Source organism: Sus scrofa, chromosome 1 (genome assembly GCF_054392235.1).
Source record: "Sus scrofa isolate SSC_HxYL_T2T_F1_AM1 chromosome 1, Sscrofa_HxYL_maternal_Yorkshire_Landrace_v2.0, whole genome shotgun sequence".
NCBI lineage: Eukaryota > Metazoa > Chordata > Mammalia > Artiodactyla > Suidae > Sus > Sus scrofa.
In genome coordinates, this window is record NC_139383.1 from 251,978,602 (window position 1) to 251,999,013 (window position 20,412).

General features: G+C 46.2%; 1 protein-coding gene across 39 annotated transcripts in view; it reads right to left on the reverse strand.

Moving 5' to 3' along the window:
- Window positions 1-20,412, reverse strand: part of ALG2 (ALG2 alpha-1,3/1,6-mannosyltransferase) — a 588,615-nt gene that overhangs the window by 142,685 nt on the left and 425,518 nt on the right. For 3 of the 39 annotated variants that reach the window (XM_084978697.1, XM_084980197.1, XM_084991029.1), the window contains one exon: window positions 10,952-11,137. The exons of 35 other annotated variants lie outside the window; for them this stretch is intronic. The gene's annotated coding sequence lies outside the window, so the exon portion shown is untranslated. Of the gene's footprint in view, window positions 1-8,452; window positions 8,529-10,951; window positions 11,138-20,412 lie in introns of all 39 variants that reach the window. One more of the 39 variants, XM_084981404.1, reaches the window with a different exon arrangement.

Consider the following 20,412-nt stretch of genomic DNA (forward strand, 5'->3'; position numbering starts at 1 on the left):
ACTTGGAAAGAGCCCACCCCTCAGCTGACTGATGCTGTCCTCTGCCGAGTGATTTAGTGGTCAGACTTGCTCAGCCGAGAGGGAGCAGCATCATGACAAGGCACCTGTGCCCATCTGCCAGTTCAGAAGAAGGGCCAAATCACAGGGTCAGTAATGCCTCCTGGCCAGAGTACATGAGCTGAGCAGCTGTCCCTGACATGCTGGCCAGGAGAGGTCCTCTTACCAAGGCAGCCAGGTCACCACAGGGAGTGTGAGGTCTCCTATGGTCAGAAGGGTATGTGAGTGTCACAGCTCTGGTCGGAGGGAGGCAGGAAGCCTGCTCTTGCGCCCTCACACAGATATGAATCCATGAAGCTGGAAAGGAGGCCGGTAAGGTCAGAATGGAGGATACTCCCAGCATCCCCTGCTGCCAGACGGATGGATCCTCAGTGCACTTGGGGACTGGTGGGGAGAACAGACAGGAGCTGAGCGTGTTAGAGTTAAATGATTCCTAGATTGCAGAGCATCTCTGAGCTTCATCTTCCTCTTTTGTAGAAGGAGGAAAATGAGATGAGAGATGAAAAATGCCCCATAAACTGAATGATATTATATGAATCTAAAGCATTATTTGCTCCAGGAATTTTCATGTTAGATATTTCTATCAGCAAGTTGGAGGAAGCTACCGGATGCAGGCTTATCACATGTGTGTGGAAAAATTCAGCTGGAAGGGCTGGCTGAGACACAGGTAAAGGAGAACTAGGCCCTACAATACCCTGGTTTCTCTCCCTGGTCATCCTCTCTGCAGGACCCTTATGCAGTGCCCCTAAAGGAGCTCCATCCTTACATGCCTGTTGCCTTTCTGTAATGCAAGCATTCTCCATCTTGGCACTGTTGACATTGTGAACCAGACAGATCTTTGTTGTGGGGGCTGCACAAGGCACTGAAGGATGTTTAGCCATATCCTTGGCCTCTACCCACCAGAGGCCAGTAGTGCCACCCCTCCTCTCCTTGTTGGGACAACCAAATGTCCCTGGGGGACAAAACTGCCCCTGTTTGAAACTACCTTTCCAGCTACATCCTTTGAACATCTCTACCTGCGTCATATGTGGCTTGGCTCACATCAAAGTACACATGGCTTAAATAAACAAAGCTTTTCCACATCCTTCCTACACCTTTCCATATACAGATCCCTTCCTCCATCATCCTTTCCCACTCTTGCCTCTGAAGCATCATAAAATCCTGCTCATCTTTGAAAAGTCATCTCAAGCATCTCTTCCTTGAGGGCACTGTCCCTGAGGCTCACGGCCAGCTCATGTATTTATAGCATACTACTTCTGGAGCCCTGGCTGCATGGATTTTAATTTTTTTTTCCTGTTATTATATCTCTCACTGGACTCTAAGCTTCTTGAAGGAAAATCCTAGATCTTATTTACTTTGCTTCTCAGTGCCTGGTACACAGACTAGTATAGAGGTGGGCTCAGTAAATCCTAGTTGAGTAATACAGTTTAATGAGTTACCAACCAGGTGGTCACAGGATGTAAAAAGCTCTAGTCCAGATGAGACCACTTTTTAGATTTTTTTTTTTTTTTTTTTTTTTTGTCTGTTCTAGGGCTGCACCCATGGCATATGGAGGTTCCCAGGCTAGGGGTCGAATCGGAGCTGTAGCCACCAGCCTACACCAGAGCCACAGCAACACCAGATCCAAGCCGCGTCTGCAACCTACACCACAGCTCATGGCAACACCGGATCCCTAACCCAATGATCGAGGCCAGGGCTGGAACCCTCAACCTCATGGTTCCTAGTTGGATTCGTTAACCACCGAGCCCCGAAGGGAACTTCCACTTTTTAGATCTTAATAAAACAGGGACTCTAGTGCTCCATCCTCAGGCAGTACAGCACAATCTCATTCCTTATGCAGAGAAAAACCAACTTATTATTATTTTAATCCCAGGATGCCAGAGAGGTGTAGGGGAGTTTCCTCCTGTAAAAAAAATCTCTTTCAGACTCCGCCCTTACGAAAACACTGGTGTGGCTGTAAACGATGTGGAGTGAGGTCAGAGGCTGACCCCAGCCAAACTTTCTGCTTGTGTCTCTCCTGAGCAAGGGACTCCGGCCATATCTTTCTTAAATGCAAATATGATTCCTCCTATCCCAGAGCAAAGCCCCGCCCCGCAGCTCCCAGAACCCTTGGCTATGGGACTTTCTCCAGCTCTCCCCTCTGCATTGTCAAAACGGGAACAGACTGCGCAGAAGGAACGCGTTTGGTGCTGAGACCGGAGCCAGGGCAGTACGCGCAGATCCAGACAATCTGCTCCACTCCTCCCAAGGAGAGAGGAAAGGCTTTTATTACTTGCTGACAACCAAGTCAGCGATGGGAAAATCTCTGGGTGACCAAAGCTAAGCAAAGCAAGAGACACACACCCTACAATGATGTGTTCTGAAAAATAAAGAGCATCTGGCTTTAAATACCCCAGCTTCATTGTACATGTGTGTTATGGTGCTGGCGGTGATACATATATACTTAAAAAAAACAAAACAAAACAAACAAAAAAAAAAACAACAACCCCAAACTCATGGTCTCTCAGATATGAAAAGCCATCAGGTCCAACCTCCCACCCATAGCTTGTACTGCATCAATGGCCCCCCAACCCAACCCCACTTCACTTGGACATCTTCACTGACAGGGACCTCTTACTGTTCAATAGCTCTGTCTAGCAGAAAGCTTTTGGTCACTCTTATGGTTTACCCTTTTGTCCTAGGCCCAATTCTTTCTTTACTCCATTTGGAATTGGTTCAATCCTTCTTCCCCAGGAAAGATTTTCAGAGGCAATTACTTTACCACCCAAATCTACTCTTCTGGCTAAACAGAACCAGTTCTTTCAAAGGTCTTTCCCGTGACACAGTTTTGAGTCTCCTCCCCTCCTGATCACCCTTTTCTTGTCACAACAATAAGTAACACAATACTCTGGTTTTCTGTAGTTCTCAGAGAGTAAGTTGTTGGGGATGGACAAGTTTTCCAGAGGGTTGAGGCATTATCTCTTTAGCACTACACTTTTAAAAAGCATGCTAGAAAGCATGCAAGGATGCAGATCCTTTTAGAAAACACACATACCTGCCAATTCTCTTTCTGACATTTCTCATCATCTCATGATACTTCTCCCCAAACATCTCCCTGAAGCTCTTTGTACAACCCCTTCCAACAAGACTGGACTTTCTGTACCATCAGTGAAAGAACAAGGACGAATGAGAGGAAGCCCCAGAAGGTCAGCTTTCTCGTAGACATTAGACACACCTTCTAATGGCTGAGGAGCTCGACAAAAGCAAGGGTGGTGCCAGCTGGGAGCAAGCTCTTGGCCTTCAAGGTGTCAGGCAGAGGCACCTGGCAGGGGTGTTTTTGAGGTGGCTCTGCTTGCAGGTCTGCTAAGGACTGGACGAGGTGCCCTGCAAGCTCCTCCAGCCCTATGATTATGTGGTTGTGGACAAAGACTCCATGATGGGGTTTATATACAAAACAAGGGCTTCTGGGTGTCCTTCTGACAGTCGTGGGAGAGAGAACAGAGAGCCAGTTCCTTCAGCCAAACAGCTCTGGGGCTGGCAGCTGAGCACGTCTCGACCATGGTCTATGGCTGACTCGAGCCTCCCGAGAAGAGGGGACAGCATGCACAGCGTGGTGACTGGCAGGAGGAAGGAAGGCATGACTCTGCCTCCTGTGTTTGGAGGACTTATGGGTCAGTTCTCACCTCCCTCCCGTCTCTGGAGAGCAGTTGGCCCTCTGGTTGGTCTGGGAGTGTTTGCAGTTCTGAAAAGTGTAGAAGAAATCTGGGACATTGTCCTGGAACCATTTGCCAAATTCCTAGGTATCAGAGTGGCCACAGGCTTATTGTCAATGTTAGGATGTCAGTGTTTCCACTGAATCCTGGAATCTCAGATCTGGGGAGACCATTGCGTCATTCCAGTCCAGCCCCTCAGAGGCTGGCACACCCTCCCAAGCTGTCATCCTGCCTCTGCTGAACACCCCAGTGTTTGATTAAAGGGGATGATGGATGTAAATTATCTGCCATAGGCAGGTAGATAAATGCCTCCCCTCCCTCCGAATGATAGGAAGCTCACTACTTTATAAATTAAACACAAAGGTCAGGCTTATGAAAACTCCAAATCTCACTAGGTCACAGCTAGAACATGCTCTGATGTCATTTCATCTGGTTTTCATGTTCCAGAGTATAAAATCTAGGCTCAGCTATTAAGTCACCAACCCTGTCTCTGTCATGGATGGATTAAAGACATCTCCTTAAAGTCCTGTGGTCACAAGGACTTCTGGATGCCCTGTCTTCCTGAGTTTTCCAGGAAGCCAGTCCTGTATGAAGGTAGTCAGAGGTAGCGGCATCCACCAGGGTTACTCAGAGACTCTCCTCAGGCCTGCTCTGCCCATCCAGTGACAACAGACTGGGCTAAAGAGATGTGTTCTGCAAAGTGCAGGGGGAATGGAGGGCCTTTCCAGGCCACTGCAGATGCCCAAGGAGCAATGACAGTCTTAGGTCAGGTTCCTTAGGAGCCGAGGCTGAGAAAGGGTGTTAGGTCCCCTGGTTTATAGAGGGAAAAACCTGCAAGGGAGGGAGATAGAGAAGCAGGATATGGAGGAGAAAGGAACAAGCACAGATCTGGTTGAGGGTGGGGCTACCAGGTAAAATACAGAGTGTCCAGTTAAATTTGAATTTTAGATAAACAGTGAGCAATTTTTTACTACAAGGAGCTCTAAATATTGCATCGGACGTAATTATACCAAAAATGTGCGCTTTGTTGATCTGAAATGCGAATTTAACTGGAAATCCTGTATTTTTGTTTCCTAAATCCGGCACCCCAGTCTAGGCCAACCAATCAGCTTTGTTTGCCCTAAACTGAGGGATTGGACTAGGATATGAGACTTTCAGAGCTCTAAGCTATGGTCTCAGGTAAACAGTGGCCTTGGCCTAGTCCTTGAAGAGGAGGTTGGAAGTGGGACTGGCACTCTGGAGCCTAAAGCGCTAGGCCACAGTGTCCCCTACAGAGGCAGGCACCAACCTTTCAGATCCCTGTGTCACTTAGTCAGCCCTGTGCTGGTGGTTGTTGAGGCAGGGTGGGTAACCTACTGGAGAGGCAACTCCTGTTTCCTGAGGGCAGCTCTCCCAAGAAAGACGGTAGCTGTGAGTCAGGAAAAGGCAAGCAGGTCACACTCAGAGCATCCGGGGTGTGTGTGGGGATGCACAGGCCCTGAAAAGGGGAACAGGGTAGATACCACAGTGTCTACTCAACCATCTACAGGCCTCCAGCCCAGGGCTCTGCTCTACCCTTCAAGAGAAAGGATGAAAACTAAGCCTGACTTGAGTCCCACAGACCAACAGGGCAGCTACTCTGTTCTAGGCTGGGTGTTCAGGAAATTCCAGTGCAAACCAGCTGGAATGTACTACCATGCTCACAAAATTCTGTGAGAGCCCAGAGAAGGGGCTTTCATCATTATTCCCAACTGGGAGGAGGACAGAACAGATTTCACAGAGGGAGTAATACCTGTACCAGGCCTCAAAAACGGGTGGGATTTTGGCAAGGGTTGGGGGTGGGGAGGCAAGGTGGTAGTTGGGGTGGGGGGAAGCTGCAGCGACATAAAGGTCAAAGTCATGGAGGTTGAGGTGTGGAGGTACAGCATATAAAGAGGTCTCATCAAATCCTCCAAGAAGCAGGTGCATGGGGCTTTACTTTCTAGTCCACAAACTAGCCCCTAAACTGAGGGAACATAAGTGCTTGCCAAGACTGTAGATTCTGGGGCAGGTTTTGTCTGAAGCACAAAGCATCTGGTCCATACAAAGGGCTGAAGGACTTATTTTCTGACCCAAGCTAATGCTTTGGAAAGTGCTGGCAGCTCTGCTGACCTGGGGATGCCCAGGCACCTGGGGAACGTCCCAGCTTCTGGCAGGGGAGGCCCTGCCACCCGGCCCTGGCCCAGATCCATGGGAAGACAAGCTTCCTTCTCACCTTTCCAGTATATCCTGAAACCAGAAGCCCCATGACACTGGCTTCTCTGTCCCTGCTCTGGGATTTCAGCTCTGGCTGAGGCAGGACACCCACACTGCTGAGAAGCCTGAGAAGCTTCTGGGACAAAGATGCAGAGAGGGTCAGCCGGGGAGAGCAATGGGACCCATCCCAGATCAGTGTCCCCATTTCTGGGCTGAACTTGGCCCAGCATTGTAGAGCTCAGCATCTGAGCCTTCCAGTGGCACTGGGATTTCTTTTCAGCCATTTGCAGAGTGAAACAGGGCTATTAAGTCCTTATTCCAACAACTTACGTGCTGTGTGACCTTAAACATTTCACTTGGCCTTGCTGAATCCTCCTTCCCATTTTTACTAATGGCAAACACATCAGCACTAGCAACATTCTCAAAGCATTTGCCAGCTTTCACAACAGCATAGTTACATAAATTCTCTGATTTAAACTTCCTAGCAAATTGTGAAGTGGGTGAGTGGGCAAACGGCGTTAGTATCTCCATTTTAAGGAAGAAGAAATCAAATTATATAAAAGCAATGTATCTTGCCCTACTTGCCACAAGGTTCCTGGCTCCTGACTCTAGGACACCAAATAGACAACCATCTCTTATCAGAGTCTCCAGGAAATGTCTGAGCCAGAGTGAGCAATTTAAAAGTCCTGATGATGGGGACCCAGGGAGCATTTGGTTTCCATGAGATTTCTGACACCCACAGACACCCACCCACCCACAGCTGGGCTAAGGAGGAGAGGGTGTCCTACAACTGGCCCTGTATTTTGTTTCTGCTGCAGTCTCACGTGAATGCAAATCTCAGCATGCTTTGCTCTTAGAAATACAATAAAAATATTTCATTCTGAAGCCACAACCAAATTGATTGTTGGTAGAAATAAATTTGGATTTGACAACATGGGTTTTGATTTTTGTTTTTTGTTTTTTTCCTCTTTCAAGGCTGCACCTGTGGCATATGGAAGTTCCCAGGCTAGGGGTGGAACCGCGCTTTAGCCACAGCAATGTGTTACCTGCGCCACATCTGCAACCTACTCTGCAGCTCGCGTCAATGCTGAATCCTTAACCCACTGAGGCAGGGATCAAACCTGCATCCTCACAGATACTTTGTTGGGTTCTTAACCTGCAGGGCCACAATGGGAACTCCATGTAGTGTTCTTTTTAGATTCCAATGTGACTGTGTCTCAGATTAGTCACTGCTCAGAATCTAAAGAAACAAGCAAGGCCAAGGGTTCCAAGGTGGGAAAGGTCTCTTCTAGTTGGGGTGGGGGGTCAGGAGGGGAGCAGAGCCAGAGAAAGAAAATAATAAAAACAGCATTAATAAAGATTGTATTTTGTTTTGAGAGGTGAGAAGGAAGTAGTAGGGAAGATGTGAGAATTGGCGCTAGCATGCATTTTGTAGCCAGACACAAGATTTCAGTCCCAGCAGAGCCAGTGACAAGCTAGGTGAATCTAGGCCAGCCAGTCACGACTCTCTGGGCCTGAATCTCCTCCCTTGTAAGCTGGGTGTGGCAGGACCCCCCCCTCCAGCATCATTGTCAGGGTCCGGGTTTCCACGGTGCTTGCACAGTGCTTGACCACAGCGGGCACTTAATATGTGTTAATTCCACTGATTTTCCCTCCTCTTCCTGTAAGTGGATCATTCTCCTAGAAAGTATGAAACCCTCTTTCTTCAAAATATACAAAACTCTGTCTTCTTAGAGAAGTCTGACACGATTAACTTTTAAGCTAGAAAAAAAAAAAAAAAGGCTCTGCATGAACAATGAACCCATTGCTTATCTTCTTCTGATCTTGCTCATCCTTCTCCCCCCAAAAAGCACATACATACGCTCGCACAGAGCTGGAATGCCATGGAGAAGGAAGGCCAGGCTGCAACTGTCCCAGCATCCTGCCTAAAGTAAACAGGCCATTCTCAAGCCCGTGGGGATGGGGGTCTGTGCTCTTCCCCTGCCAGCAGGCACTGAAATCGAACCACAGGCCTAGCGCCCCCTGCCCACTCTGCCCGGTGTGGATGGCGCCCGGTGTCCCCAGAAAAACTCTGATAACACAGCCTGCCAAAGACCTCTCATTCTCATTTCCTCTTAGGAAACGAAAGGACGCAAATTGGAGAGGGAAAGACAAAATGAAAGCAAAATGATGGAAGGAAGGAGGGAAGGTAAGAGACCTGGTACAAGTGTGAAATCAAAATAATAGACTCAGGATGGTGAGATGCATGTGAACGGAGTGTGACGTGGGCAACCCCCACAAATAGACCTTCTGTTAAAAATAGCTTTTGTCTAAATGTGGAAAGAGTGTAAATATAGTAGCGGTTTCAGCTTACTACGAGCTGCCCCAGCTCCAAGTAACAGAGGCTTATTATAGGACGAGTGCGTCAGCAGCAGGAGAGGAGGGAGGGCAGACAGAAAAGCCCTGGGCTGTGGGTATAGTACCCACCGGCCGGCAAGGGGTCAGCTCACCTCCTGTGAAGTGGGATGGCTGAATTGCTCTAAGATGCTCTCACAGAAGTCTGCTGGGCAGAAAACTCTAGCCAAGCTGGGGAGGAAAGGAAGGAAGGAATCACAGAGCTGAAAAGGATCTGGGGAGGATTGTCTCTGAAATGCTCCTCATTCTCATCTAGAGTCTCACCAGGGCATATGGTCACTGTCCAGGAGGCTGCTTACTCCTGGACACTGCAGGAAGCCTTCAAAGGAACCCCCTGGAATGACCAGCCTGGAGAAAAACCAGTTTCCCTAGCCCCGAGTGCTGGGCAAAACCCCTAGAAACCTGTGGGAAGTGTCAGAAAGCTGTTTGACTCAAATCTTAAAAAAAAAAAAAAACCCCAAACAAAAAAAAACAACTTTGGGTTTTTCTCTCTGTGCCTTGCGCATCACTTAGTGGGTATGGTGGCTGGGTGACAGATTGGACAGCTGGTGTGGCTGAGGGTGCTGCTATCCTGGGGCAGGACCAAGGGGAATAGAACAGTTCTGCGGAAAGCTCATTGATCTGCATTCTCTGGATTCAGGTGGCTGAGGGGTGATGGCCCATGTGGGTGCTTCTGTCTGTGTGTCTGCCATCTAACCTCTTAGGGGATGCTCATTATCCTCCTGGTCTGTCACCATTTAACCCAGGTCATCTCTTCTCCCTGCTCAGCACATGCTTCTGCATATGTCACATATCCACACAGACAACCTCTCCCCCCTCCTCTCTCTCTCTCTCTCTCTCTCTCTCTCTCTCTCACACACACACACACACACACACACACACACACACACACAAACATGGGTGCATGTGAACACACAGAGTTAGTGGTCTGAGGCCCATTTCTAGCAAGAGCCCTTACACCCCTTGCTTCCTCCCCACTCCCATTGCGTCCCTGTTTTCCCTGCTCTAGCCCTCTGGTTCCTTCTTTTCATCCCTAACCCTGAGCTTGACACTTGGATCCACTTCACCAAGTGGATCTTCGACTTTTTCTCATACACTATTGGGGTTTACTCTCTGGCTCTGCCCCCTCTGGATTCTGCCATCTAGGGTGACGGCCCCACTGATTGAGCTCTTGCCTCAGGATTGATGCCCTTATCATCTCTCACCCACACACTGGCATGGGTACCATCCTTCTAGCTTCTCCCCAATATCATCCAAACTTCCCTGAAAACCACCTTTTCAAGATGCATGTCCAATGGTGTCACTGCCCCACTCAAAAAGCAAAGGCTCCCCATGGCCAAAGACTCAGAAGCCCTGACTTGCTGCCCATCTGCTTTCCCAGCTGTGTCTCCTGGTACCTTGCACCAGGACTCTGGAGATTAGCTTTTGTCCACTGGGCATATTCCCATTCATACCTCTACCAGGGACCAGGCGCTTTCCTAGGCTGAAATCCTCTCCAAATCCTTTCACATCAAAGTCCTACCCACTCCTCAAGACTCTAGCTTTAAAAGGCTGTACGCATCTTCTGGGAAGCATCCCTGAAACTCTCGTCCCACAGCCACCACCTCCTTTTTCAATTCTACCCCAAATCTTAAGTCAGTTCCATGTACTTGGAAAATCAATCAACAGAACAAGTACCAAGTCTGGGTGAGGAACCCTCCCATGTGCTCCAACAGCCTGTATGTTCCTTTCCCAGAACACTTATCACTCTGTGTTGGAGTTGCTTTTTTAACTTGGGTCTCCCTCACTGGATTGTGACTCCCTTAGGGCAGGGTCTAGGTGGTCTTGTTCATGCCATATCCCCAGTGCCTAGCATGGTGCTTGGTTCATTGCACCAGATGAAGTGAGTCTCCAAGGCTCTCTACTTCTGCTATGGCCTGAATATTTGTGTCCCTCAGATTCATATGTTGAAAGCCTAATCCCTGATGCATGGCATCTGGAGATGGAGCCCTTGTGAGGTAATTAGGTCATGAGGGTGGGGCCCACATGATGGGATTACTGCCCTTAGAAGAAGAGACAGAACAAAGCTTCCTTTCTCTGCTTTCACTACCTGCTACATGAAGATAGCAAACCAGGAAGAGGGCTCTCATCAGATCCCAACCATGCTTGTACCCTCATCTTGGACTGCCAGCCTCCAGAACTTCAAGAAATAAACATCTTTTGTTTAAGCCACTCAGTCTATGGTATTGGTTATGGCAACCCAAGGTGACAAAGGCAACTTCTTGACCTTTTACAGATGCTCCTTTTTCCAGGCTCCTCTGCTATTTTTCACTGACCCCGACATTGGCCTTTGGTACAGGTATGAGGACCACACAGATACAATCCTCAGATGAAAGGCCTGGAATCAAAAGAACTGGGTTAAAGTTTCATCTCCACCTCTTAGCTGTCTGCCACTGGGCAAGTCACTTTACCTCTCTGACCAGTTTCCTCAGCTGTGAAAAGGGGTAACACCACTCATTGCGTGGGGTTGCTATGAGGACTGAGAGTGTGGGGTTGTAAGCATGTGACAGACTATGGTGCTCTCCAAATATCAAGGCCTTTGTTACAGCCCTCACCTGCTTATGGCCGTGCTTTGGAAATCTGTTCAGATCCAGCCATGCTGACTTTAGCTGTCCTTTGGGCTCCTAAGGATGTCCTAGAAAGTACTTTTGCCACTTCTCTGTGTTAACAGCTCAAAATCTCCAGATGCTTCTGATTTCCAGGACCCTTTTGAAGATATAATAGTTTTCTTCCTCAAAATCCTTAAAAAGAAAAAAGGCTTGAATGACAATTAGGACAGGCAGAGGTTGGACTGTCATTGTGAACGCAGAAAGGAGGTTGCAAAAGGAAATGGGAAGAAAGCGGATATGCTGATAGCCAGGCTGGTGCTCTTCCAGGTAAATCTATCTGCCCTGGCCCCAAGCGGCCCTTCTGGGGTTGGCTGGTCCGGCAGGCTCCCAGCATACAGCAGAATTAACAAACTGTGGAACATCAAGCATTTGGGCAGATCGTGCCTTCTACTTAGTGTTAAAAGAGTGGAAGAGACAAGCTGTAGATCCAGCAAAGCCCAGCTTCAGTGTCTGTTCTGTCCACTTATGAACAGAGTAACTTGACCACGTCTCCTAACTTCTTACAGCCCTAGTTCTTCATCTGTAAAATAGGGATCATTTTGATAAGAACCAAATTCAAATACGGATGGTTTATGAAGATCTCAAGCACAGTACCTGTATTCAATAAATGGTAATTGATATAGATTCTAAATCCATTTCTCCAGACTAGTATTTCATTCTGCCAGGAAATAAGCAAAGACAAATGATTAGGAGAACTACAGTGTTTTTGTTTTTCTCTTTTTTCTTTTTTTAGTGAGTTTATTGTGTTTTTTTAAACTACCTCTCAATCAGGACAAAACAACCTCCACAAGGCAGTCTGAAAAAATTGCCATGGAAGCAAGGATTTGGGGAAAGGACAAGGAAAGGGACTCCTGTAGGATTATACTAGAAGAATCAGAGCCTCAAATTTCTTAGAATTTCTAAAATTTGTGCTGTAGCTTATTATATAGAAATTCTTATAGGAGGAATGCAGTATGTTTCCAGATGACATACACAAATAGAATTATATGGGGGGAGTGTGTGTGACTTCTGAGAGCATGTCCCTTTATCAGCCACCCATCTATAATCAATCTAACCTCTCCATGGTGTATTTCCCTCTTCTGTCTTAACCTTTCTTATATATACCTACATACGTGGTTTCATGCAACAAATGGCCATATGAGTAGGTGTGATGGGGAGGACAAGAGCTCAGATCTCAAAGAAAACATTCCTAATTCAATCCTGGGCTCTGCTTTTGTATTAGCTGAATGGCGTGGTGGGGAAAACATTTAGATTTATCTACCTTATCTACCTCGAAGATAGTTGGAAAGATGAAGATACTATGGTAAAACGCTTAGCATAGTTCTAGATATCATTGTATAAATTCACATGAATGTACACAATTATAAATGCTCATCCACATATGCTCACTTATATACATGCACACTGACAAATAAGCATGTGTACCCACACATGTGCACTTAAGTATAGACAGAGACATGGGGCACTTGCAGCTGTGCTATATAACCTAACCAAGAATATTATTTCTCCCAGAGTTAAGGTCTAGAGACATCTTGGAGCCCAAGTTCATAATGGTCTGGATGAGGGGACTGTGGGTGTAGGGTGCAAGTTTCCGGGAGTGGAGGTATGGGCTGAGAAAAGCACCTGTTGTGGGTGCCAAAGTGAAAGATGTTAGTATGGGGGATAGCTGCAGTGCCACAAGACATGCTTTGCAGACACGGAACCAAACTGACCAAGGGTCCCAGCTGCTGTGCACATCTTTGTTGAAGCCACACTTCCTATGGGTTCATGCAGCCAATCAGCCACTGAGTGAGGCGGGGGTGCTAGCACTCCTGGCATCCAGGAGGTAGGGCCTTCTCTTATAGCAGACTAAGATTTGAAGACTCCCTCATGGCCTTGCTGAGCCTGCTGAGAGCATATGGTGGGTCTAGGGTGCTTCTGCCCAAAATTCTTTCCCTACATCCTGGTTTCGGGTAAGACTTGCATCCTGGCTGGCCTCTCCCTTTTCTTTCAAGTGTTTGCCCAAGTAAAATCCTCATGTGTAATCCTGTCTTGGTATGTGTGCTTCTAACACCATAGGGGAGCGTGGAAACCCAGGTCATAGGCGAGCCACGGATTTATAAGTCCCAGGAGCCCATGGGAAGGAGCACAGACTTGCACCCCTGATCACGCATGTGTACCCCATTAACCTGAACACTCACATGGCCATGCAGCTCTTATTATCTTCCCTGTGAGGTGAGGAGAACGAAGCCTGGGATGCTCTGACACCTACGCAGGCTCATAGGATCAGAAAGTAGCTGAGCCTATGCTCTTTTTGCCCTTCGCTGCCCACTGAGCATTTTACCAAAAGCCTCCACAAGGGTGATATATCCTCAATTTCCCCCATGATGAGGCAGAGTGAGTTCACCACCCCCATTTCACAAATGAGAAGCTGTGACTTGGAAAGGTGGTCAACAGCCCAAGGTCACTTGGTTAGTGATTAGGACCCAAGTTTCCTGTCTCCCACCTCAGGGCCCCACCTCTTTTGTCCTTCCTCCAAGGGACTTGTCCCACTCCCAAGCCACTTTAGTCCCTGCAAAAAATCAGGGAGTTGCCTGTTCTGCCTGCCACGCCCCACAGATTCACATTTTCTCTCTCTTCCTGGGAGCATGAGCCCCAGGGTAACTGAGAGCCTGGCTGTACCAACTACATAGAAACTTGGGGTCCTGCCTGGGGGTGTGCAGAGAAGCTCCTGCTCCCCTCATTGGAAACCTGCCCACTGAGCCTCCTTCCTTCTTGCTTGAAAGTGCTCTAGAGTTTCTGTGCTCACAATGCATTTCTTTGGAAGTCTGCCCTCTGAGGGTTGCCATGGTGACTATTTTGGTACTGCATGCTAGAAAAAGCCGAGGCACCTGCTGGTCACACCACCAAAACTTGTCTCTCTGAAAAATCAGCAGATGGCATTTGTCAGAAATTCCTACTTCTTGATTAATTTGGGAAAAAGAAGAGTATGTGGCAATGCTGATATCCTTTAACCTGGATTGGCTGTGTTGGTGTTTCAGGGAAGATGTGAAATCACTGTGCACAAACCCCATGAGCTTCCTTTGAAGCGGTGGTGAGTCGTTTAGTTTTCCCAGAGAGGCTAAGAAGTTTGGTGATTTGAATTTCAGTAGATGAAAACAAGAGGAAGATCATGTCGATTTTCTGCTAAGAGGGGTTAGGATTTCAGGGCCAGTTCTGCAAAGGTCCATACCTCACGTCTAGTAAATCCCACAGATTTTCAAACATGCCTCAGGTTGGACTCTGCTTTTAATTAACATGAAGGAAAAAAATCCTGAGTTCTAGTCAAATCCCAGGTCTGCTGCCCTTTTATTGTATGATCTTAGGGCAGTCCCTCAGGCCATCTAAAGCTCAGTTTTCCCATCTATGAAACAGTGATGATAACAGTATTTATCTCACATGATTCTAATGAGGATTAAGATAGTTATTATTATTATTATCATTAACTAGAATTAAATTTAGGCTTGGGATTGCCCAATTCACAGGCTCTTATAGATTTTACATATAACTGTTCATGAAAATAAATCAATTAATTTTACTGTCTTAGTCTAAGCAGGGATATTTTAGTTAGAACAATATAACCCCTCACTCCCCCTCCCCCCAAAAAAACCCTACTTCTGGGTGCGTATTGTACAGTGTGTCACTAACTTAATTGCTATCTTATTCTGCTTTTCTAGGAACTTGTTCCCCCAGCTCTCACATCCTGGCTTTCACATGCCCTTTTAACAGTTTGCAATTCTCTTTGTTTCCAGTGTTACTTAGCAAACTTTGAATGTAGGTGTGAGATGGTTCCCTAAGCATACACTGACTATCACCTCTTAATTTGGGGCTAAGTACTTTCAAGAGTCTTCTGCAGGACTAGCTATACCGTTTTCCATTTTTCTTTCATCTATTGGTTCTCAATGGAGAATGAGCCTCTAGTTCCTCACTGACAATTTGGTTCTATGAGACCTGGCAAATTAGGGATGGCAAAACCCGGGTGACTATTCTCCCCTCCTGTGGTCATGACAGACATTGCTAATCAGTTACAGCACTCTTCCCACTGAGTCCTGAAAGACCTGGGAGCCTTCCTAAAGACCATGCTCAAGGTAGCCGTTGCTATTTCATTAGAATTAGCACAGGAAAGGGAAGGAAATCAGTTTGTCATTCCTGCACTGGGGAAAGAACCCTGGAATGGAAAGCAGAAAAGCTAATGCTATTCCCAGTCCTGCCTTTAACTAGCTCTGTGACCTTAGATTCATTATTTCCTTCTCTGAGGCTGTTTCCATAATTGAAAGAGAGAAAGAGAAAGCAGGAAGGAAGAAAAGAAGGAAGGGAGGGAGGAGGGAAGGAAGGAAGGAAAGAGAGAGAGAGAAAGAGAAAAAGAGAGAGAGGGGGAAACCTGAATAGTTTTTAATTCCTTCTAGTTCTAAAAGTCTCCATACTCTCATCAGCGACCTCCCTACCTCCCACTATATACACATATTCTCCCATCAGGTGGGCTTCCAACACCCAATGCAGGCTCTGATCTGTTCTTTTCCTGGGACTTGTCCAAATGATCAGATTTTACCAAACATCCTGGGGTGGCTGAGTGCTAAATAAAACATTCTCAGATGCTTAAAATTACCAAATTACAGCATTTCTGAGCTGAAAGTCACCTTAAGAGCACACTGAGCTGAATCCTCCATATTAAGGATGAGGAAACTAGAACAAATGAATTCAGTGACTTCCCTGAGGTCACTCAGCAAGTTAACAAGTTGACCTGGTCCCCATTTGGGGATCCATTAGGTCTGAGACCAGGTCAGTCCCTTAGCTGTGTGACCTGAGCTCCATGAATCAGATGTGCCCATGGAAAAATCCAATTAGGAAGTGGAACAGAAAGCCTTGGAGGTGTCAGAGCCTGCGGTTCTGGTTCTGGTGTTCAGCGCTCAGTGTTTTTGGTGAAGGCCATGGTGTTTATGCGAGGCATGTTGCCCGTGGGCTCTTTGAAGGAGTAATCGCACTTTTTGGTTTGGGCATTTCCCTGGGTGGCCACCTTTATGCTGAACTCCTTGGCTGTCCTGGAGATTCTGTGAACTATGTAATATTCTTTAATAATTTCTCTTTCTATTAAAATGAGCTAAGTGGATTCTGTTGTTTATAATAAGAGTCCTGACTGGCACACCAACCCTTGAAAGGAAGGAAATTCTAAATATAAACGCCACTTCTTAGACACTTGTTAATCCTCTCTCTTCTCCTCCGCCCTCCTGCCTTTCTTCTGTCATGCCTGTCAAACTCATCATCACTAAAGCATTGTGGGACCTGTGAAAAGAGATATGTTGGATCTAAATTTCCAAAAATTAAACTGAGTGTTTGGAAACGCTTACAGAAAGGTATTGCTCCTCAATGGGGAGGGGTAGGAATTGCAAGGGTTTGTGAAGTCTGGTGGGGGAGCAGAGGGCGAGGATCAAGAAGGCTGCAGATGTCCCTTTAACACCTCTCCTTCCATCTGTTCCATTCTAGAGTTTAAAATATTGGTAAGAAGGGAGGAGAACTGTCATTGGCTCATGTATAAGCTTCAACAGGAGTTGATCCCCAGGTTGGCTGTCCTGCTCTTTTCCTAGATCCCTCCTTGGAAAGACGTGTGCTACATAGCAAGAAGTACCTACAGATTCATTTGCTTGGAAGGATCTTCCATGTGATAACAAGGTAATTACAGATGATCCAAAAACAAAGAGGGACAGAGAGAAGGGGCAACACAGACTAGTATAGCGAAGGAGAGGCTAAAAACATCTGGAGTGAATCCTCCTTACCCAAATTCTGCAAATGGCGATTGTTCACACAACACTTTTGGCCATGAACCCCCCTTAAAGGCAGAAGGTAGTAGTAGATGGAGCATGGACTCAGACCTGCCTGGGACCCAGGAGATCTGTGACCTCGGGCTTTGGGGAAAATTCTCTAACCTCTCTGAGCCTCAGTTCCCTTTATTTTTTATACTGTATATATTATATAATAAATCTGCACTGTATTCTCATTATTTCTGACAGTTTGGCCTATAAAATGTGACTGGGAATGCTGTATTAACAAATATTTGAACTGCTATTCTGAGGGGAAACATAACCTTGTTTTCTGTGTGTTCCTGTTTAAAGACAATTTTGCTTAATATTATTGTTGATTCATTGACATTGAACTCTCAGCCAACAGCACTGGAATTCATGCCTGAATGAAGCTCATCTAACATATATTTTCTCTATAAGACACATGACAGCCTCCCTGTGCACCACTATGTTTAGGGACATTTTAAACAGCAAAATCTCTACCAAAAAGAGCACAGAATGTGGAAAATGTAGCACTAAATAGACAGCAAAAAGGACACTTGTTTGCAGTATGAGAACTGAAGTAAGAAGGCCAAGCGTCACCTTGTTTGATCTCAGCTGGGAACGCGTGCAGTGGGTGCTCAAATATTTCACTGCTCTGCCTGTGTCTGAAAATGACTGAAAAGTACTGCAAGTGTTGATTTGGGGATTACAGATAAAATTTAACCAGCAGGCGAACTGGTACTTGTGGAATCTGTGAATAATGCAGATTAGCTACATATAAATTTATGTATTGCTTCCTTACTTCATTTAGGTTTTGTCAGGACCAAATGCATGGGAGAATTCATTGCAAACCACAAGGCACTGTAGAAAGAAACTTAATGGCTTACGTAACACATGTACTGGTGGATGCCTGCTCACTTTTTTCAGCATCAGTTCAGGTGTCACTTCCTCCAGCAAGTCTAGTACAAAGGCAAGGACTTAACTGTAAATACAAACTAGAATGGGTTCCTCACTCGCCTGAATAAGGTGGAAGGAAAGAAGGTCAAGAGGAAAAATTCGTTTACTTTATTCAACTTCTCATCTTGTCCAGGAACCCAGGTAGAAGGGCACACTCTGCCAAGTGGCAAAGTTAGGATTTGCATCCAGGAACTCTGACTCCAGGGTGTGCAGTTTCAACCTCTAGAGTGTACTAATACCAATTTTTGTCACGTCATAATTGAAATAAATACACATCTCTTAAAAACCCCCAGAGAAAACTCATGGACCCTTGAGAACACATCTCTATACCTCCTCCCATCACCCCAGTTTAGAGAAACATTGATCTACTGGAGTCCCTCTGAAGTGTGCTAAAGAAGATAAGCCTCTTTTTCTGCCCCCTTCACACCATTACCCCAGTGGTGACATAGTGGCTCCAAGATGACACAGGGTGAGAGTGGCGTGGGATAAAGACTTAGCCTATAATCTGTGGGATCATGTGAGCTGGGAATGAGTTGGTGATTAAGAATGGAGATGAAATCTAGGAACTGGCTAAGCATGAGGAGAGAAGACCAAAGAGGCTTCTGAGATGCGTACCCTCCCTGATGGCCTCACTCCAGCCCCATTTCCCCTCTGCTGCCTGAGAGTTTATGGGGATATGGATTGCCTCCACAAAGGCAGGATGTTCTACAACTAGTCACCTGAAGAATTCATTCCTTTTCAAACATTTACTGAACACTTGCTGTGTTCTAGGACTTGTGGAAATGGTTGGGAACAATGACATTAGCATTAGGGTGTAGTCCTATCCTATCTACCTTAGGAGAGATGGGCAGGCCCAGGAGTTAAGAGCAGTATTCTGTGCCTCAGTTTCTTCACAGATGAATTGGAGAAAATCCTAATACTTATACAGTCAACATGGAATTAAATAGACTGTATATATAAAGGTTTAGATCAGTGCCTACCGTGGCATAAGCCCTCATTATTAGCTGTTATAAATTTGAATGGGCCAACCCTGTAAGAGAGAAAGTTGTGCTGGCAACTATGGGAGATTTTTCTTTTGAAGTACATACACTTCTAGGGACACGCAAGGTGGGATTTTGAAGTATCATATCAATCAGGTATGGATTTCACCTTATGAATTTACTTTAGAAACTAACCCATACATTACAGCAACCCTCACTATAGTAGTAGTAGCAGCAGCAACGGCAGCAAATATTTACTGAGCACATATGTATATATTAGGCCACAGTGCTAAGCGGTTTGCACGTGTTATTTAATCTAATTCAAACACTAATGGTTATTACCATAAAGAAACAAAAGTATGGGTCAGAAAAGCAAGCATCCAAAGTTACAGCTGACACATGGTCTGGTGAGGAGGTGAAGTCAGTTTTTATAAGTGAAAATGATCAGTCTTAGCCAATGAGCTATTCTGTCCCTGAGGAGCTCACAGCCTAGGGCGGCAGCAGGCAATTTTAAACAAATTATTATGAAAATGGGAAAAGTGCTGGAAGAGGTGACATGATAATTAAGCTTTTCACCAATCTGTTCCCTCCCCATCACCTTCTTGTTGGTACCTAGATGGCGGGGACCGGATCTCACCCATCTTGGTTCTCCTTGCACCAGCGAAGTACTCGGTAAATATTTGCAGGTTTGGTTTGATTCGAATGAGATATAACGACTCTTTCAGATGGTTCTCAATGACTGAGCTAAGGATTTCTCTAGTGTGGATCACAAGCCCTAAGGGTATGTTATTGTTTTTGAAGTTGGAGCCAGAAATGACAGTCTCTGTTTAAGGATGCAAGAATGCTGGAAATAGGAATGATGTTTATTGCAAGCAAATTTACTAAATGTGGGCGCCTTTGGTTTTCGGGTCATTTACAACTGGTTACCTTGGACTCTTGTATGTTCCAAAAAGTTCCTGGCTGTTATGTTTCCTTGAGTCATGAATTGAAAATGCAAAAATAAGAAGGCAGATCCTATCTTTGCAATGAAAACCCCAAGGGCTCCATTTCATCTGTAACCGGTGCTTGGTGCCAACCTGACCCTTCCCCCAGTCCCATGCTCCTTCTGCCTCTGCAAGGACACCCTCAGACAAAGAGAGATCATCACCATTCATCCCACCTTTAGGAAGTTCTGTGCCACAGGCAGGGTCCTCTTACCAAGTGAAACCTCCTGACTAGAGCTTTCTCCCACTTGTCCTACCTCCCCCAACCAGGACCACCGGAAGCCGTATCAGAGTTCTTTGCCTCAAGACAATCCTTTTGAGATTAGGTATTACCACTGCCATATTCACGGTTTCTTTCAGCATCCTCCACAGAGTATTGTTTCCGGTCTCCTCATAACCTGCTCAGGTTAAGTAGATGTGTGAACCCAGAACTGAACATGATACTCTGGACATGGTTTAACTAGCACAGTAAACCTGGACCATGTTCTTTTTTTTTTTTTTTTTTTTTTTTTTGTCTTTTTGCTATTTCTTGGGCCGCTCCCACGGCATATGGAGGTTGCCAGGCTAGGGGTTGAATTGGAGCTGCAGCCACCAGCCTACGCCAGAGCCACAGCAACGCTGGATCCGAGCCGCATCTGCAGCCTACACCACAGCTCACGGCAACGCCGGATCGTTAACCCACTGAGCAAGGG